The sequence below is a fragment of the Cryptomeria japonica genome, chromosome 2 (genome assembly GCF_030272615.1).
Source record: "Cryptomeria japonica chromosome 2, Sugi_1.0, whole genome shotgun sequence".
Lineage (NCBI taxonomy): Eukaryota > Viridiplantae > Streptophyta > Pinopsida > Cupressales > Cupressaceae > Cryptomeria > Cryptomeria japonica.
In genome coordinates, this window is record NC_081406.1 from 346,660,290 (window position 1) to 346,680,145 (window position 19,856).

The 19,856-nt window shown below is 43.3% G+C and overlaps 1 protein-coding gene across 2 annotated transcripts in view; it reads right to left on the bottom strand.

Moving 5' to 3' along the window:
* Positions 1-19,856, bottom strand: part of LOC131065238 (diaminopimelate epimerase, chloroplastic) — a 224,498-nt gene that overhangs the window by 67,678 nt on the left and 136,964 nt on the right. The gene's annotated exons all lie outside the window — the stretch shown is intronic.

Sequence of the window (19,856 nt, forward strand, 5' to 3'; positions counted from 1 at the left end):
GCCCTAAGGGATGAGCTAGCAACCCTTGGATATGAGATCCAAAGCAAAGAATTAACACTCATTGCTCTAGATGGGTTGCCTAGTATATGAGAAACATTCGTCCAAGGCATCAGTGCAAGGGCTAAATTTCCAAAGTTTGAAAGGCTAAAGGCAGACTGTCTCCAAGAAGAATCAAGGTTAAATAAGAAAGGGATCAAACAAAAGAATATAGATGAAGATCTTCAAGTCCTAAATACAAACTCCAATAAGAAAAGCAAGCAGAAACAACTTAGGAAGAGGAAAGGTCGTCATGGCAAGAACACCTTCAAGAAGGATCTTTCACAGATTCAATGTTACAGATGTGACAAATTTGGACACTATGTTGCCAAATGTCCGGAAAGAGCCAAACAACAAGCCACATTTGCCAAAGCAGGAAAATCTAAAGGGGAAAATGACTCTGAGAAGTATGTCCTCTACTCAGCACTTACAAACCAAGCATCAAACAAGGTTAACTGCTGGGTGATCGACAGTGGCTCATCCAGACACATTACAGGGATTAGAGAAGTGCTAGACTCCATGATAGAGGAGAATGATGAGGAAGTGACTATCGGAGATGACTCCACACATCCATTCAGAAAGTCGGAACCTGCACCATCAAACTAAAGTCAGGCGTATCATTGCAACTTAAAGGAGTACTATATGTCCCAGGCATCAAGAAAAATTTAGTCTCCATATCACCACTAGAGGATAATGGGTACAAAGTGACCTTCATGGACAACAGAGTGTTGGCTTGGCCAAAGAATTCATCTATCAAGAAAGCTTAAACCATTGGTCAAAGACAAGGCTACTTGTATGAGCTGTGCACAGAGCCCAACCTAGCCCTAATCCATGAAAATACAGATGCTAATGAAGTTTGGCATAGAAGACTAGGTCACCTGAATTTTAGAGCTTTATCATCAATGGGAAACCTTGTCACAGGCCTACCTAAGTTAAAGCAATATCATTCAGGGGCATGCAAGGGATGTGCCCTAGGTAAAAATGCTAAGGGTGTTTTTCAAAATAGTACTAGGAAAACCAGCAAAGTTTTAGAGTTAGTTCATTCTGATGTATGTGGACCTATGTCCGTATCTTCTTTAGGGGGGTTTTGTATTATGTAATATTTGTTGATGACTACTTTAGGAAAACTTGGATCTACTTTCTGAAATGTAAAGAATCAGAAGAGATCCTTAATAGGTTTAAGGAATTTAAATCACTAACAGAAAACTACTTAGGAGATAAAATTAAAACCTTAAGAACTGACAATGGGGGGGAATACACCTCAGATTTGTTTAAAGATTTTTGTAAAAATGTTGGGATTAAGAGGGAGCTTACTATACCTTATAATCCTCAACAAAATGGGGTAGCTGAGAGGAAAAATAGGACAATTGTAGAAGCTGTCAAAGCCATGATTCTTGATCAAAATCTAAATACCAATCTTTGGGCAGAAGCAACCAACACTATTGTATATATACAAAATAGATGTCCTCACTCCCATCTTGAAGATAAAACCCCTAAGGAAGTCTTTACTAAAACAAAGCCAGATATCAACCACCTTAGAATATTTGGGTGTCCCATCTCTATTCATGTACCTAAGCAGAAAAGATTAAAATTAGAGCCTTTTGGAAAAAGGGGAATACTTGTGGGATATAGTAAAACCTCCAAGGCCTACATAATCTATATACCTAGTCAGAGGAATATTGAACTGAGTAGAGATGTAATCTTTGAAGAAGACTTGGCCTTAAAAAGAGCCCAAAGATCAATAGAACCTGAAGTCTATATCCCTACCCCTAGCATAGATGAAGACCGTGCTCCTAAGCTTCAGAGGGAGAGTCTTGAGGAAAATGAAGGTGAAACTCAAAACCCACCTAGAGAAAATTTCAAGAAAAGACCACTATGGGCCACCAAAACTGTAGAAGAAGCTCAGAAGTATGCTGCCCCTTCAGGAAACCTTCAGAGAAAACAAAAGGCCTAACAAACTTACCAACTACGTTGCTCTCATGAATGATCTTTCAAAAGTTGAACCTACTAATGTATCAGATGCACTTAAACATCAAGTATGGAAGAATGCCATGTCTGAGGAATACCAGTCCATTATGAAAAATGATGTTTGGGAGATTGTTCCTAGGCCAACTGGAAAATCTGTTGTCACCTCCAAATGACTCTTCAAAATCAAACATGTTGCAGATGGCAACATTGAGAAACACAAGGCTAGATTTGTAGCCAGAGGGTTCTCACAAAAGGAAGGAATTGACTATGAAGAAACCTTTGCACCTGTAGCCAGATATACCTCAGTAAGAACAGTCTTAGCCATTGCAGCAGCAAAAGGATGGGAAGTACATCAGATGGATGTAAAGACAGCATTTCTTAATGGAGAGATTGCACAAGATGTATACCTAGAGCAACCTGAAGCGTTTTGAGATTCATGATGTAGAATCTCATGTATGTAAACTCAAGAAAGCTCTTTACGGGCTTAAACAGGCTCTCAGGGCCTGGTATGAAAGAATTGACACTTATCTCTCAGGGCTAGGCTTCTCAAAGAATGATGGAGATCCAAATCTCTACTACAAGCAAGACAAAGGTGATATGCTGATATTGATTCTATATGTTGATGATTTATTAATCACAAGAAAAGATCACCTCATAGATCAGTGTAAGAAAGACCTTGCTAAAGAATTTGACATGAAGGACTTGGGACTCCTTCATTACTTCCTAGGTTTGGAAGTATGGCAGAATTCTGATGGCATTATACTAAACCAGGGTAAATATACCTTGGACATTTTGAAGAGATTTGGAATGCTAAACTGCAGACCCATGACCTCTCCAATGGAAACAAACCTTCATAAACTTAAGGAAGCAGAAGCAGAATCACAACCATCAAATTCTACTCTATACAGGCAAATGATTGGGTCCCTGATGTATCTTGTAAATACGAGACCAGATATCTGTTATGCAATTAATACCTTGAGTCAGTTTATGTATGAACCAAAGGAGATACACCAGGTAGCAGTAAAAGATATCATGAGATATCTACAAGGTACCCTAAAACTTGGTCTCAAATATGAGAGAGTTGAACTAGTTTTACACGGATTCACATATACAGATTGGGCTGGAAGTGTAACTGACAGGAAAAGCACCTCAAGATGCTGTTTCATTTTAGGTTCAGCCATAATATCCTAGATTGGCAAAAAACAGTCATCGGTAGCACAGAGTTCCACTGAGGCCGAATACATTGCAGCCTCTATGGCTGCTCGAGAGGCAATATGGCTTAGGAAGCTGCTTGTGGGGTTATTCGGTGAACCAATGAAGCCTACTGTTATTCATTGTGACAACCAAAGTTGTATAAAACTTTCAGTGAATCCAGTGTTTCATGACAGATCCAAACATATTGAGATTCCATATCATTATGTACGAGATATGGTAGATAGGAATGTGATCCAGTTGGAATACATTTGTACAAGAGATCAGACAGCAGATATTCTTACCAAACCACTTTCAAGGGTGAAAGTTGAGCACTTCAAAAAAGGTCTTGGTATGATTGAAATTTAATTTGCTTTGTACTCCTATACTTATTAAGATGTTTTATGTGTAAGATTCTTTGTCATGTTAGGACTTTTATGGGTTTAACCCCCTGTGTTCATGTCTAAGAGGTGACGATCTCTCAGACAATGAACACTTGTATGTAGACATTATAAGGTGACGATCTTATGATGTTCAAATCAGTTATCATGTTGGATCTCTGGTATGCCATGGATGTGCCATTATTGTGTTGTGGTAAAACATTTGGATAAAATGTTAGTGCACATACCACAACTTGGAGTAGTTGAGAATTTAACTATTCTCATGTATTTGTTTTTAAGTATTGCGTGCTTAGGCAATACTGATATCACGTGCTTAGGTGATATCTTGTCATCACAAGTTGATGTGATGAACTTTTGTATCACACGTTTAGGTGATACTTCATGTCACGTGCTTAGGTGATGTGATTTCCTGTATCATATGATTGATGATACTTCATGTCACATGTCTAGGTGATATGATTCCTTAGAGAGTAAGATTATAAGACCATAATAAGAAATGTGATACTAGATATGTTGTCTTTCATTTATCTTCCCTAGCTAAGAGGGAGTGTTGACACATGATACCCTTGGTAAGATAAATGATTGAATGAGAGATAAATGAAGTCTCTCATGTTAATTTAAACCCTAGGTATGATAATCAGATTTATCTTATTCAATTATGCCCTGGTTTGTATTAGATTTGCAGTAGTTTAGTGAATCAACATGCATTAAATTGTGCCCTAGATTGTAATCAGATTTGCAGAACTTAGTAAGACAACATAAATCAGAAATATGATAGAAGACAAACAAGCATACCCTGGAAAAACCTCCAAGGAGGAAAAACCCAGCATGAAAGACCCACAGGTCAGATTGTATATTCTCCTCTAAATAACAGTACAATACTTAGCTCGAATCTGATCTTGACATATCAGATCTGTCCTTGTATGCTTCAATGACTTGCCTCAAGATATGCTATGTCCCCTTGGACAATATTACACCAAACTGAATAATTCGCCCTCTTCCTTAGGTTCGCACAGCAGAGCTAATTTGCATTCTGATTTAATTGAACTTGATGATATTGTCTTGCAAAGTGATCTTTATTTATATGCCTCGTTTCTTTATTTAGGTCGGCCCTTTCTTGAAGTCGGCCTCCTTATATTTTAGGCACTAATGTTGTTTGATGCTAATATTTAATTGTTATGTATTAGCGTGGATTTAGGATAGGGCCATGTTTAGGGTAGGATCCAGTCCTAAAGGAGTTCGGATGTTGCCTTGAGGCAATCCAAACCCCTATACCCTAGTTACAATCAACATCTCATTCAATCATCTATCTCATCGATAGACTATGATAAGACTTCAGTTATCATTTCTTCGTCTGATGATTATTATAATTACTCTTAGATATGTTATTTCGTTTTATCTTATATCAATAATAGTATACATGATATACGATCTAGCTGTGATCGTATCCCTTGATTCATATATATAACCTGGCATATAAATCCCAATAAACAATCGGGTTCTTAACCAATGCCTAAATACCGATTAACATCGGTTCCAAATCGTAATACACAGAATACCGATTCATATCGGGTTTATTGTTAATTGCATACACACCGATTGGTATCGGGTTTATTGTTAATCGCATACACACCGATTGGTATCGGGTTTATTGTTAATTGCATACACACCAATTGGTATCGGTTAATTCAATTATGGTTTGAAGAGGCACGATCAAGTAATATCTTGATCGGTCATCTCTCATAGACATGACCGGTCAAGGTATTGCTTGATCTCCTTTATTTGCATATATATATCAATCGGTGAAATGTGGGAAGAACATCGAAATTAATAAATGCTCTTTCTCCATCTGCAACATACCATATAATAATCAGATTTATTATATTGTGAATTAACATATACTTGAAAGGAAAAATAACCTTGAATATAACTTGCACCTTGAATTGAAAATTGAAATACATTTACACTTCGGTGTATAAAGATGAAGTTATTAGCTTGGATTTCAGCAAATTCAAAGTTGTAATGAAATGAATAAAGGAGATTTCTTTGTTATGATTTATGCAAGTTAGGATTATCAATTTAATTTTGTTTATGAGCTTAATTTTGTTTATGAGCTGTCTCACTAAAGCATTAGATCTCTCCTCCTAGGATTCTATAAATTGTATTGTGCAAATGACAGTGAGACAGCATGATAAATGATGGTAACAACGTGAGCATTGTATATCATTATGTGATTATATATTAATCTCTATTTCCTACATAGGTTCTGTGTTTTCTATGTTACAAGATTTATGTGTTATTCATGCAAGTTGGGCTCTTTGTGGAAGTTTTCCCACCTACATTTCAGGAACATAGTCCATGTGATATGCCCTTGAATATAAATATATAGAAGAAAGAGATTTGGTCGTGGGACTGGCAGTGTAGGCCAGGAATTGAACAAGAACAAAAGATTTGGTATTACCAAAAGAGACAAGGTTTACAAACAAGAAAGAGAGTGGCTGGATAGGTCCGGTTGAGCCAATGAAGATGGTACCAAAAAAACCACCACCAAAGCTAAACATCATGACAAGTCTCTCACAAGTGAGGGACAAACAAAAAACTATCCAAGTAGATCAAGAAAAAGAGGATGAAAACAAGAGGAAACTCTAGAATAACAACAATCCCAAAGTCAATTACTCTGTTATATAAGTGTTTCAAAAAATGAAACTGAAAAAAATAAAGATAATGATGTACCAGATTTTCCCTAAAGTAGACAATTCAAATTCTTTTAAGTTATATTGTCGTTTTTGTGATTTTTGAGTCAAGTGAATTATGGTTGAAACGCATTGTTCTTGTGAATTTTCATTAAAAAATGAGAAAATGCTAATTAAAGAATAACTCAACATTACTATTTTCTTTATCTTGTGAGTCGTGATTATCCAATTTAGAAATGTCTTGACAATTACTTCTATTTTCTGCAAGACAATTCAGAAAGTAATTGTCATTTCAGCATCATAGAAAAATTACCTTAAATAGATTATGATTATTTTAAATTTTTCACTAGTACAGATGAATCTGAATCACAAATCCAAAGTATCAATTGGTCATATACAATCAATTTTGTAGACATTTATTTATTTATTTTCAGCTACATTTCCTTTGTCATTGTTTCTAAAGTTATTTTTCATCAAGCCTTGTTAGGTTTTTTCCTGTATAAACTTGCAAAATATCTAAGGGAAAATTCCCTTGAAAAAGAGGAACTATCTCCTGTGTTGCAATTTGTGTTGTCAGGTAATTACGTCATATTGTAATTAGAACGTTACAAGTGTTAAGGGTAGGTGGTTACGTGACGGTTGTCGGCAGTTGGCACCGGGCAACCTACACCGACACCTATATATATGTACTTGGTTTCCTATTTCAGGGTGAGGTTATTGTGGAACAAAGTGATGTTGTGAATGTATTGGCATTTGACATTAATGAATACATACATCTGAGTTCTTTTGTTTACTTGCATTGTTGTATGCTATCAGATTTACTACATTTATGTATTGTTATGCACTATTGAAACACACACCCCTCGGGGTAAAACATTTGGCGCCGTTGCCAAATTGAACTTGGAATGACAGGAACATACTACATGGCACGACGATAATGGGGCAACCAGTGAGCGAGGGGACTAGCAGCAATCCCGAGGAAGAGCCAATGGAGTTGTTCGAAGGAGAGGGAGCACAAGGGATTTCACCTGCATTCTCCAGGCATCCATCGAAACTTACGTACAGAGCGAGGCCACGACCGAGGACGTCCCTGAGAGCGCAGTGTGGAGTGCCCTTGGCGTAAGTCCAGTCGTAAATCGGTTGATGAACAACTTGCCAAGCTTGTTGGCACAACCGTTCCTTGCTCTCCAAACTCATCGGGAAGAAACCTACCGCGAGACCCGTTGACAACAAATTTTGCAACAATTTGAAGAAAGGAGTTGACGAGAGGAGGAACGTGATGAAAGCCGTTGACAAACCTTCAACCCCATGGAAAGAAGGAATTAATGCCCGTGACGCTAAATAAGGATAGAAACTGTTTGTCGAGGGAGGAAGAAGACGTGCATGAGGCATCAGCGAGGACACTGAGGTTAGAACAACAAGCGCAGAACGTTGGCGACGACTGAAGAAACTTGCGGAAGAAAGCACAACTGGCAATGATGGCTCGGGTGGTGAGGGCCAAGTTTCCGTACTAATAGAAACCACCAGGAAGTGGTTGGGGGACCTTTCCCTAACATTGGAAGAGATTGGTGACGGGAGTACGGTGGAGCCGTACATGCCACACAGAGGTGTCGAGACTAGGAGGGAGGAGGAGGCAGAGACCGAGAACAGAGAGGTGGATGATACCATGAGACCAAGGTGTCGGGAGGACACAAGATCATGATAGTAGAAGCAATCTGTTCGGTGCAGGCTCATCACACCCTGGTAGTCAGAGCAACTTGGTGGGACCCAACGGACCAAATCTTGGCAAAGTACCTTCGGGAGGACCAGTGTCTGGAGGAGGAGTTCCTGGAGGGTCAAGTTCGAGTTTCGGAGGGCAGACTGGGCCGCCGCCAAGGAACGTGATGGCGAATCGGCAAAAATTGCCTAAGTTCACCGGAGACGGGAAAGAAGACCCCGTGTGGCATTGTCGTACATGTGAGACAATCTGGTCGGCCAATGGCGTGACCAACACGGCGGAATGGGTGGTGCAATTCCCCGCCACCCTACAAGGAGTAACCATCGATTGGTACTCGGATGCTGATAAAACCAAGCTAACAACTTGGGATGAATTGCACAAAGCCTTCGAAACAGAGTTTCGACTCCTCAGGGACGATAATGAAATCGTGGCAGAAATCCTGAGCACCAAGCAAGGGAAAAGTGAGACCATCCGAGCATATAGCCGACGCCTGAAGGAATTGTTGGGAAAAATGGACAACCAGCCCGGCGATGGATTGAAGAAAAGGTGGTTTCTGGAGGGTTTAAAGTCGTCACTCAGAAGGAAAATGAAAATTGTACCCCCCACATCCTACGAAGATGCCTATAACTAGGCAATGGACCTGGAAAGTGAAGGGAAGACACCCAAGAAAAAGAAAGACAGATCCTCTGGAGAGGACTCCTCCTCCAACGGAAGTAGCAGCGACGAGGGGTCGACTAAAAAGGTGCAAGCCCTTCAGAAGGATATGCATCGCATGATGAAGGAATTCAAGAGCATGAAGGGAAGCACCAGCAAAAATGAGGAAGTGTGATGCGTGGAATGTAAGGAAGAAGGTCACACAAAAGGCTCCTATCCAAAAAAGGCATTCTGCGATATTTGCCAAGTGTTGGGACACTCCACCAAAGAATGTCCCTACAACATGAAGACACGGGGAAATCAGGTACTCTTCACCCAGGAGCAGTCGTCACCCTCCGCGACCTCAAGACAACACCACGGCATCATCTGGAGGCTATAGAGGTAACCGAAGGGGAGGAAGAGGCAACAATAATAATAGCAATAACCGGAGACGAATGCAGTATGATGCCAAAGGACGGTCGATGATTCGGTGTCGGGCATGCAACCAGTGGGGACACTTTGCGCGGGATTCCTAGAAAGAGGAGACACCGTAGAACTTGTGCAGATGGTGTGGTCCTGGAGACCACGATGAGACAAATTGCCCCAAGCCAGAGGTTAATCTTCTCAATATCGAGAAGACTGGTGATAAAGAAAACCTAGCAATCACCCGTGCTCAAACCAAAAAGGCCACTTATCCCGACCCCCATACGGAGAAGGAAGAGGCAACAATAATAATAGCAATAACCGGAGACGAATGCAGTATGATGCCAAAGGACGGTCGATGATTCAGTGTCGGGCATGCAACCAGTGGGGACACTTTGCGCGGGATTCCTAGAAAGAGGAGACACCGTAGAACTTGTGCAGATGGTGTGGTCCTGGAGACCACGATGAGAAAAATTGCCCCAAGCCAGAGGTTAATCTTCTCAATATCGAGAAGACTGGTGATAAAGAAAACCTAGCAATCACCCGTGCTCAAACCAAAAAGGCCACTTATCCCGACCCCCATATGGAGAAGGAGAGATTACGAGAGGCAAAAGCCAACATTGAGCGCGAGATGACGACAGAATGACGGAACAATGCAGAGGTGGTAAGTACATCATCATGTACTGAAGCCGAAAAGAACATAATTGGGCAAGTCTTGCAGATGGAGGTGTCGATAAGGGTGAAGGACCTTCTAGACACAATGCCACAGCTGAGGACCACCATTTTCAGTTCCGTACAAAGCACCGCACACGCACCCTCGGGTGTGGCCCAGACGGAAGTGTCAGTCAGCCCCTCGGCTGATCCAATGTTGTTGGCCTTAAATAGTGGTCGGCATCCAGCGGTAGTGGAAATGGGAATCCTCGGGGCTATCCTCAAGGACACCATCGTGGACGGAGGTTCGGGGGTGAATGTGCTGCTGGAGGATACATGGAAGAAGCTCGGGAAGCCAACACTATGGCCACCCACATTCAACTTGGTGGGAGCAGACCAGCACGGAATCAAGCCACTTAGCACCCTAATGGCCCAGCCAGTGACCATTGGCACACAACCCTTCCTACTGGATTTTGTGGTAATCCCACTTAAGAAGAAGGGGTATGACGCCATCTTAGGGAGAGGGTGACTGGTTACAGCAAAGGTGAACCACAACTGGAAGATGAACACCCTTTCCATGGAGAAAGGGGGCAGAAGTACATCATTGACCTAAGGACCCAGGTTGCCGGCGAGGAGCTTGCATCATCCGACTCTGATTTAGAGGACTCAAAGAGATGGGAGTGGGATTCCTATGAAGGCGAAGACAAGATGGAACCAAACAATGAAGGAGTGCTTGAACTCGATGGCTGCTCGGAAGATGACATTTGCTCATTGAATGGACTCTTCCACTAGCAAATGGAAGATTATGAAGTGTTTCACCCTACTTGTCACATGCTGCAAATTGAAGACGAGCCAGGCAAGAAGGAGGAGTTCCCGCCAGAATACAGGGAATATAAAGAGGGAGACGCCAAAGTAAATGATGTTCCATCCTACGAATTTTCAAAGGACAGACCAATGAGGTACGAAGACCCCACCATGAAGGAGATGAACTTAGGAGACACTACCACCCCTCGAAATATCTGGGTACGAGACGATTGGAGCCCGATGCTGAAGGCCGCAACATTCAAAATCTTCATGGAATATAAGGACGTGTTCGCTTGGTCCTACAAGGATCTGAAAGGGGTCCCGCCAGAATTGTGCGTCCATCGGATACCATTGGTCCCGAGAGCCCAGCCGATACGGAAGAGGTCGTACCGAATGAATAAGAACTATGCGGCCAAGGTGAACAAAGAGATTGAACAAATGCTTGAGGTCAGCATCATATTTTGGGTGGAGACAAGTGAGTGGGTCTCGCCGATTGTGATCTCACTGAAGGAGGCCAACTAGATCCGCATCTGCGTGGATTTTCGGTGCCTCAACGCAGTCACCATCAAGGATCCGTTCCCTATACCTTTCACAGACAGCATCCTGGAGGAGGTGGTTGGCCATGAAATGTACTCATTTGTGGACGGCTTTTCTAGATACAATCAAATTTCGATAGCTGAGGAGGACAAGTTGAAGACCACCTTTGTGGTGGAGGGCGGAGTCTATGCATACAACCGGATGCCGTTCGGGTTGTGCAATGCTCCGGCGACATTCCAGAGGATAGTCCTTCACATCTTCGATAAGATGTCTGTGGGAAATTTTAAAGCCTTTTAGGATGACTGGTCGATTTTCAGTAGCGAAGACACTCACTTGGTGGCGCTGAGAGAGTGCATGGAGAGATGTCGAAGGGCCAGACTGGCCTTGAATCCGCCGAAATGCAGATTTATGGTACCACAAGGAAAGTTGTTGGGCCATATCAATTGTAAAGCTGGACTGAAAACTGACCCGGATAAGGTACGGGTAATTGTAGAGATGGAGTCGCCCATTGATGTGACAGCAGTCAAGTCCTTCTTGGGACATATAGGATAGTACTGGAAGTTCATCAAGAACTTCGCTCAACTTTCATTCCCTCTGGACAAACTGACAAGAAAGGGCGAACCGTACATATGGGGACCGGCACAAGGGGAGGCATTGGAGGAACCCAAGAGGAGACTGGTGGCAGCACGCATTTTGGTCTATCCAAAATGGGACCGAGTACACGTGGATGCCTCAAACTAAGCCATTGGGGCTACGCTAGCACAAGAAGGGGGACATGGGTTGGATCATCCCATCTATTTTGCCAGTCGGTTGATGTCAAAAGCCGAGAAGAACTACAATACCACTGAGAAGGAAGCCCTTGGAATGGTCTATGTCATACAAAAATTTCGGCACTACTTGTTGGCGACACCCTTCACCTTCTATGTGGATCACCAAGCGTTGATGTACCCGATAAATAAACCCATTATCCAAGGCAGGATAAGCAAGTGGCTACTGCTCCTTCAGGAGTTCACTTTCACAATAATTGTACAGCCAGGCAAGAGCCATGTGATCGTCGATCAGTTGTCCCAAATTAGGTCGGGGGAGCCACCGGAGGGAGTCGATGACGATTTTCCTAACGCACATCTATTCCAAATTGTGACACTACCGCCGTGGTATGTGAACATTGGGGAATAATTGTCTACCTCTCGGTTCCCAGCCGGAATGTTACCGAGTGAGAGAAGGAAGTTGGTCTTGAAAAGCAGGACATTTCAACTAATTAATGGGTTGCTGTATAAAATGGGACCTGACCAAGTCCTCAGAAGGTGTGTGATGGAAGAAGAGATTCTGGGAGTGCTCCGGGAAGCACACGAAGGGCCTGCCGGAGGTCACATGGGTCCAGACACCACCGCGCGCAAGGTACTGTTAGCCGGACTATGGTGGCCCACCCTGTATAATGATGCACGGGAATGGGTGGTGGGTTGTGATACGTGCTAGATGTTAATGTATGGTAGCTTCGGTAAGATAAATGATTGAATGAGAGATAAATGAAGTCTCTCATTTAATCATTTATCCTATCGATAAACTATCAAGAAAACTTCAAGCTATTTCATTTGATGATCATTCTTCAATTGTATATGTCCAATCTACTTAATCGATCAATATCGATAATCATATCATAGCATAGTATATCGGTTTGCATTATAACAGTGATCACCGATTATTATCAGATTAACCATGTATCCCGATTTATATCGGATATCTTCACAGCAATAAACAAATGATGATTATCGATATTGTTATCGGGTGGCAAAGTATGCACCGATTGGTTTATAACTATTAGTTAGTGATTGGTATCGGTCAACTTAGACACCGATTGACATCGGTTAACATGTCATGCAAACACCGATTGGCATCAGTTAACATGCCACGTGAATACCGATTGGCATTGAACACTAAGTTACGTAGACCCCGATTAGTATCAGGCTGTTGATTAGAATAAACATCGATTGATAATTATATATCAAAGGGAGGATCAAGCAATGTCTTGACCGGTCATGTCCCGATTGGCATTGAACACTAAGTTACGTAGACCCCGATTAGTATCAGGCTGTTGATTAGAATAAACATCGATTGATAATTATATATCAAAGGGTGCGATCAAGTAATGTCTTGATCGGTCATGTCCATAAGACATGACCGGTCAAGACATTGCTTGATCCTCCCCTCTTGCATATATATATCAATCGATATTTGTGAGAAGGATATTGAAATCGATAAATACTCCTCTCACCTGCCATACAAAAGAAAATAGTCAAATTTATAATATAAATAGATAATACATAGATAGAAAGAATACAAATTAGAATACATCTTGCAAATTGAATTGTAAATTGAACATCATTTACACGAAGGGCCCGTCGGAGGTCACATGGGTCCAGACACCACCGCATGCAAGGTATTGTTGGCTGGACTATGGTGGCCCGCCCTGTATAATGATGCACGGGAATGGGTGGTGGGTTGTGATATGTGCTAGAGGGTAGGGAAACCATTAAAGCGGGACTTTATGCCCCTCAATCCATCCCATGCCCAGGAGTTGTTTGAACGATGGGGTCTAGATTTCATTAGACCTCTGAAGGTCAGCCGAACACGAAGATGTCGTTACATTGTGGTGGTGACAGAATACCTTACGAAGTGGGTTGAGGCACAAGCACTGCCGGACAACTCAGCTTTGAGTACAGCCAAGTTCATTTATGAACAGATTATTACAAGGTACAACATCCCAATCCAACTGACAAGTGATCGCGGTGGGCACTTTGTCAATCATGTTGTCACGCTGCTCACGATAGAATTCAAGATTTTTCATTCCTTGTCAAGCCCGTACTACCCGAGGGCCAACGGGCAGGCAGAGGTGACTAACAAAATACTAGTGTCAGTGATCTATAAATCCTGCAGTGTTGAACAGGAAGACTAGGAGGAGAAGTTGTCGTCGGTACTATGGGCATACAGGACCACCTACAAAGTCACCACGGGCCAAACACCCTTTCAGCTAATGTACGGCCAGGAGGCTATTGTGCCGACAGAATTCATGGTTCCGTGTTTAAGGATCACGATCGAGAATCGCCTTCGAGATATGGAAAGCCTGCGGGAACGGCTGTACGCGTTAGGCAAGTTGGATGAACGCAGAATGATGGCTCAATGGGCCACTGAAGCCGCCCAACAAAGACGAAAATTTTGGCATGACAAGCACATCCGACGCATGGAATTTCGACCAGGACAGTGGGTGTTGAAGTATAATGGGCGGAATGAGATTAAGCCTGGGAAATTTAAAGTCCGATGGCTGGGGCCATTTAAAATCCGCAAAGTAGCTGCGAATGGAGCAATTAAGTTGTCAACATTGGCCGACCAGCCAATAAAGGAGACGGTAACCGGGTCGAAGTTGAAGATTTACCACCACAGGCAGCAACGGAATGATCCAGTTTGTCCGGAGGCGGGGCCCAGCCGAACAAATTGAAGAGGTAATTATTTAATCTTCTGTAAATAAAAAATAAATTAAATAAATAAATTTTAAATTTTTAAAAAGAAAAGTACGGTCGTACAACGTATGGCCGTACGGAAAAGAGCATGTGCATCCGTACGAAAAAGAACCATACTGACCAGAAAAAATTTAAAAATTGTACGGTCATACGGAAATGGGAAAAAGACCGTACATTATAAAATTCGTACTTCTGTGAAATCATCCGCACAGTTTGATTCTGTACGGTAAAGAGAAGCGTTCGGCAATTTGTACAGGAGAGATAATCCATACATCCACCAGGCAATCATTAAAGAATTGGTACGGTTCAAGAAAAGAATCAAAAATCTGTACACCAGTGAGGTTGGAAATTTTGTACAACACGAGGAAAAGAAGACATAAATTACTGTATGGACCAAAAATTGTAAATAAAAGCAAAGGGGGATAAATCCGTACGGATCACGAGAGGAACAAGTCCCTATAGCAGATTGGACAAAGAATCCGTACAGCCAGCTCAACATTGTACAGCCAACATAATACAAAATCATACGGCTAAGGGAGACAAAGGGTGAAATCCGTACGCCCACATGAACAAAGAAATGCGTACAACAGAATCAGTGAAGAGGAAATCCATACGGTGTCAGAGGGCAATGAATCCGTGCAAGTTGAAATCCGTACGTGTGCAACATGAAATCCGTACAGTAGCTGGAAAAGGGAGTACAAGCATTCGCCAAGGGATTTTATTCGTACATTGCCAGGAGAGCTCATACACAATAAGTGGGAGGCCATACAAGGGATAGCATAAGAAGGAGAAGTTGTCGTACAAGGTAGAGCATAACGGAATTTCAAAAGTTTATTGAGTATTGGCGCCAGCAGTTAAATCATTCAAATGGAATTAGGAAAACAGAAATTAGGAAAGCTAGACTAGAGAAAACGGTTGCAGCAGTTAGACCAACCGTCACAATCAAGGAAAATGGCAGAGGAAAGCATGGCAGCCAAGGACAAGGGGAAGCGAGTGTTGCAGTCAGGAGTAAAAATTGCAGGGTCAGCGGATACAAGAAAAGCCAAGAAGAAGGCAATGCCGGAGAAAATCACACCTGACACTATTACATTTGAAGGATTGAGTGGAAATGTGTGCAGGACTTGGTGGCTGGAAACCCCGGATAATTATGCAATTAAAGAATCTCTCAGGAAGGCACGGGTACATTGGGCAATTCAAATGCCCATCTTCGCCATTAGAGATTTTGAATCATGTCTACGGATGATGGTGGCTACATATGACAGTGCGACCAAGGCATCTACTTTCTCGTACCAACAAAGCACTGTGACCATCTCCTTTGCACCCGACGATTTTACTAGGGTATTTGGCATCCCAGACGAGGTCAAGAAAATAGACAAGAATGCCACGAAGATGTCGCCAGAAAGGAAAGAACAACTGCTGCGGTTAATTTGCCGAAGTTATCTCTCAGACCGGGAATGGGTTGCGATCAAGGCACCCAAGGGCAAAGGGTTGAAGAAATCCTACATTGTTCCAAGAGATTGGCAGTGTCTACTGGATGTTATGAAGAGCAGACTTACATGAGCCAGCTAGGCATCTGACACGACGGCACCCATGATTGCACTGATGAACGGTCTGAGGAACGAGACGGTGTATAACTGGGCAACAGTTTTGTCTGACAGAATCCACGAATTCTTGATGTTGTGACACAAGGCTTTCTATATGTCGTTTCATGCCATAGGGTTGTTCCTCGACGCAGTACGCACACAAGTGTCGTCGGAGAAGCACGTATGGAAACCTCAGGAGACAAGGGACCCTTCACAGCCATTCATTTTTTATTGGACCCACCTGGATACCATGGCAGGTAGCGGGGAAGCCCATTCTAGCAGGAAGCGATGCAGACCCACACAGGTGGACACGGAATAGGAGACGGAGACAGTGGACAAGGACGTAGACGAAGAGGCTGCAAAAGAAGCAGATAGTAGTGCAGGGGAAGGGGACGACTCCGAGGGCACTTCTTCTCAGAGCAGCCAAAGTCATAATACATTCCGCCTTGCAAGGAAGGAAGTAGAGAAAGCCCCGACTACGGAGGAGAGTAGTGGCCACGCAGTGTCTTTTGGACACGTGACGAGAGGAATCCGTGGATTACCGGCAGGTGGAGTGCGACCTGCGGAAGTAGGCCAACTGGTGTATGCACCAATCGTATTGACTCAGGATGGAGGATTGACACCTCTCCAGACTTCAGGGGTGAAGGTAGGAGCCATACCAGCCGTACCCATCCCAGGATTTGGGCAGTTGAGACCCCGACCTTCAATGACTACACCTTCTAGGGTTGCCACAGCAGTTCCATCCAAAGATCGGAAAATCGCCCAGGACTCACCAAACTCGGCGAGTCCGAGTACAATTTATGCCCCCCGAGTCTGGCGAGCTCGGACTCAGACTCGTCCGAGTCCAGGGGGCGAACTCGCCAGACTCGCCGAGTTGGCGAGTTTGGCATAAACTTAGCGAGTCCCATGCCTGGGACTCGACCGGCGGCAAGGCCAAAAAAAATGCATTTTTTTTATTTTTTTTAAAATGAATAATCTCGTCTTTGTTCACTACAACCTCTGCTTGAGAATGAGAAAAATTAGGGTTACAACATGTCAGCCAATAGAAAAATAACACCTGATGCCCCTCGACCCCGCCCTATATCGCGACAAGGAGCGCACAAGGGGCACTGCCCCTTGACCCCACCTTGGGGGCGCTACCCCCAACCCCCGTTGAAAAATATGGGGGGAAACTGCATCGATAGAAGTAGGGAAAATTTAACCTCCAAGTCTGACACTGATTGGATTGACTAGGTAGATATAGAGGCTGAGACTATAACCATGGCAGAGAAGTGGAGAGCACGAGCAGAGATAGGAGATTCAGAGGTAGATAGTGACACAAATGTTCCTAATATTGGTGAACATGGCATGGTGTCACGGGGAGCGGCTATGGCTGTTGAATCATCCAGGACCTACCTTAGATGCCTTCGCAGGGGGTCGGGGCCGGAGGGTGCAGGCTCCTCTGAGCCATAGGCTTGTAGTTGTATTTACCTTTGGTATTTGTATGGAACATTTGATGATGATCATATGATAACATGGATTTTTTATTCCATGAGTTTTGTAATATTGTATACATTTGACAATATTTATAAATCTATGTTTGTTATTTCCTTCACCTACAATTTGCGTTTATGCTTATGTGATTGATGTATACTTGTGTATGTAATCAAATGAGCCGAGTTTGATGATGTTATTATGTCTTTAAGGTGTATTCAATAAAGGGTGCATGAAACAAATTTTAAATCTTTTAAAAACTCTAAATTTCTTGAGTTTTTCACTTTCCCGAGTCCAGCCGAGTTTGACTCCAAGTCCCGAGTCCGAGTCCGAGTCGGCCTTGCCGAGTCTGAGTCCCGTTTCTATGGTTCCATTGGAGGACGTTCCAACAATGTCATTGGTTCCCAGCGAACCTCCTTGCATTGGATCTACCGTACGGAAGGAATCTGTACATACGAAGGTCTCGGCAGTAGAGGGTACGGTGACCGGAGATGATGATGCCACCATGCATGCACAGTTGGGTCGCTATGAGATGCCTCCCATGACACCATTGGGACCCCCGCCTACCTCACCTCAACCACGTCCTTTTCCGGAGATTATGGACCTTGATGAGGGTAGTTCTCATCAGGAGGTCGGACAGCAGGAGTTGGCGATGGATTTCTTGCAGGACACTGTTGGGTTTGAGGAAGAGATGGCGGAGATGTAGCAACAGGAGCAGGCCACTACGAAGAGCCACCCGGAGGGCATAGACATATTATTGGCAGAGATGGGAGCAAGTGTGCGGAGGATGGCAGCAAAGGTTGAGGCCAGCGCACGGAGATTGGCAGTCTCTCTCCAAGAGCGGACCGTCCGGCAATCTGCCTTAGAGGGACTCCTCGCCTTTGCCGCCGGCGGGTGTGCTGAGGAGTTTGGGCGATGTTTTGAGGCCACGGGTTGGCCTGCTGTGGAAACTTCTGAGATGTTGGAAGATTGGAGGCGTGAGGAGACGGCAGAGGTTGGTAGAGTACACTTGCTGCTACAGCGGGTAGAGCAAGCTTTCAGGGACGGGTACTACCAGCTCAGACGTATCCAGCATGGTGCCTCAGCAGCAAAGACAGAGCGGGTGGCGGCCATCACAACTTGGGAGGAGCTAGCCACTCGTTTGCATATGATGGAGATGGAGTTGGCACAGCAGAGAGCCCGAGCGACCAGCCTAAAGGAGGAGTTGGTTCATGCCACGACAGACTTGGCCCAAGAGACGGCGGGGTGTGCACATGAGGTAGCAAAATAGGCAGCCCTTGAGACCCGTCTCACATCTACTTTGGAGGCATTGGATGGTAAACAGAAGGAGCTGATGGAGGCAGTTTTTATGGTGAAACGATCCTGGGAGAGGCAATTGGTAGCTAAGCAAGATCTCCAGCATAGGACACAACAGGTTCACCAGCTGAGGGAGCAGTTGGCAGCACCACCACCACCGGCCCCTTCTTCATCAGGGACGCCCTTTGTACCCCCTCAGCTTTGATTTTCATGTTTGGTCTTCGTGTCATTTCCCATTTTGTTGTATGTCGTCAAGAGACGACCTTCTTTTTTTGGGGGGATGATGTTGTCGGGTAATTACGCCATATTGTAATTAGAACGTTACGAGTGTTAAGGGTAGGTGGTTACATGATGGTTGTCGGCAGTTGGCACCGGACAACCTACACCGACACCTATATATATGTCCTTGGTTTCCTATTTCAGGGTGAAGTTATTGTGGAACAAAGTGATGTTGTGAATGTACTGGCATTTGACATTAATGAATACATACATCTGAGTTCTTTTGTTTACTTGCATTGATGTATGCCATCATATTTACTATATTTCTGTACTGTTATGCACTATTGAAAAACACACCCCTCGGGGGAAAACAATTTGTAGTTTCAAAATTCGGGAATAACATTTACTACAATAATAAATATAAGAAAGTATCATTGTACACCCATAGAAACCATTCAACAATGCCCACAAGTTTCTGATTCAAAGCAGTTTACAAGTGAAGTAGCATATTTAAGTAGTTGAGGATTTTGTTCCACTATAATAATCTTAACTATATTAGAAAAAGATAATTGGAAAGGTGTGACTTGATGTTACTGACATTAGATCAGCCCTAAGATTTCTTTCTTTCTTTCCAAGACAGACAGAACACAAAGGGCTGGGATATACTGCTGACCCGTCACGGATGTCAAAGTTAAATCTTTTAAAAGTGGTCGAAC